Consider the following 2,242-nt stretch of genomic DNA (forward strand, 5'->3'; position numbering starts at 1 on the left):
TATCCAAACTGGTCCTGCTGCTCGGCAATTAAAGAAACCTTCATGGTAGCTTTAATTTTTGTTTTAAAAATGTCTCTATGTTATAGTGGATTTGTAGACATTATTTTTCCCATTCAATCGCATTTGACTTTTGGAGATTGCTTGAACAAGTCCCTGCATTTTTCTTGGCAAAGTTTTTTTTCAGAAGCAGTTTGCCATTGCCTCATTCCTAGGGTTGAGAGAAAATGGCTGGCCCAAGGTCCCCCAGATGACTTTATGCCAAGGTAGAAGTAGAACTCATACTTTCTCTGTTTCTAGCCTGATGCCTTAACCACTACAGCAAACTGGCTCTCATTTGTGAGCATTCTTTTTTTATTTATAGATTTTGGCTAATAGCGAGAAATGAATTCAGCAAAAAATTAACATGCCAAGACATTTCTGCTGCAAGTTGTATACCCAAGAACTTTTCCCAGTAGTCTCAGATACTTGCTTTATTCCCAAGAAACAAAATCAATTTTAAATCTCTAACACATTAAATACATCTATGATTTCAATTAATTCACAATTTGCAATAAGTGGACCACTTCTTCAAGTTGTGCTCCAACACACCATTTGACTGATTGAGTGATTGATTATGTGCCATCATGTTGTTTTAAATGATTAACAACCACACTGACATATTTTCTTCACAATAATCTGTCCCTAAACTCATCCATCAGGCCTTCCAATGATGCACCCATTGTGGCAGTAACTGAGTCCATCCACCCTGCTGCTGGTAATCCAATTCTCCCTCCTTCCATCTTTTCCACTATTACAGTCTTCTCCAGAGACCTGAGTCTTTGCAAAATGTATTCAAGTCAGGTCCTATATACAGCTTGCCTTCAGACATTGTGGGTGTTTCATCACTTGAGGTTTTTAAGAAGAGACTGGACAGCCACTTATCTGAAATGATATAGGGACTCCTGCTTGAGCAGGGGGCTGGACTAGAAGACCTCCAAGGTCCCTTTCAGCTCTATTCTGATTCTGATACTTCAAGTGAGAATACATGAATTAAACCCTACAGTATCAGAGATATTCTTCAGGTATCATGATCTTTGAGGGTTTTTTTATTGTGAACTAAATTTACTATCACTTTATTTATTTATTTATTTATTTATTTATTTATTTTATTTATTTATTTATAATTTAATTTATATACCGCCCTTCTCCCGCAGGACTCAGGGCGGTGCACAGCATATTAAAACAGTACAAGTGCAAAACATAAAAAAATATAAACCCCTATAAAACCAGATTAAAAACCAAATATTAGAAGCTGTGTTTCTATTTAAAATTATTCTTAAAATCATCCCTAAATAAAATCCTCCCTAGGTCAGGCCCGCTTGCTGGAAAAGCCATGTCTTGAGGGCACGGCGGAAAGTAAGGAGATCCGGAATCGTCCGGATCTCGGGGGGTAGTTCGTTCCNTTTGGCCGACGGCACCCTGAGGAGACCCACTCTGTGGGAGCGTACCGGTCTATGGGAGGAAATCTGTGGCAGAAGGCGGTCTCGGAGGTAACCAGGTCCGATGCCATGGAGCGTTTTAAAGGTGGTAACTAACACCTTAAAGCGCACTCGGAAGACCACTGGCAACCAGTGCAGCTCGCGCAGAAGCGGTGTTACATGGTGTTATTTCTACTACATGACTATATATTGTTTCTGCACAACACCGCTCTTTAGTTAAGGCATTCTGTATTTCAATCTAAATCTAGTTTACCTATGATGGGAAAACCACAAAGATTGTTACAATAGGTAATATCTGGAAATCAGATCTAGTAGTCACAGATCTGATTAGTATTGCATACAATATTATGTATTCAAGCTTATTTTTGTGATCAAGGTATCTCCCCTGTCAGGTGAGTAGTTTTTGAATTAGTTAATTGGTCCCTTTTGCAAACAAACTGATTAATCCATTTCTTGACCAAGTTACTTGGCTTCCATTTCTTCCCATTGTATTTTGAAGTTCCAGTTGGTAGAAAGAAATGTTTTGAGACATGGCCGACCTTCCTACAGGACAAAAATAGAACTATTATTGATGTCCCACTTTTATATCATTTAGGTAAAACAAACAAAATACAATTAAGACACCATTTTAAAAAATCATTAAAGGTCTGGTTGAAAAGATGAACTTCTGTTTTCTAAAAATGAAAAGCAAGGAATGTGGGCACTGACAGCTCTGTCTGTTTTCATCAGAATTATGGAGGTGGTGTTATGGTGTTGTGTTGGTA

Source organism: Protobothrops mucrosquamatus, unplaced genomic scaffold (assembly GCF_001527695.2).
Source record: "Protobothrops mucrosquamatus isolate PMUCROS unplaced genomic scaffold, P.Mucros_1.0 scaffold654, whole genome shotgun sequence".
Classification (NCBI taxonomy): domain Eukaryota; kingdom Metazoa; phylum Chordata; class Lepidosauria; order Squamata; family Viperidae; genus Protobothrops; species Protobothrops mucrosquamatus.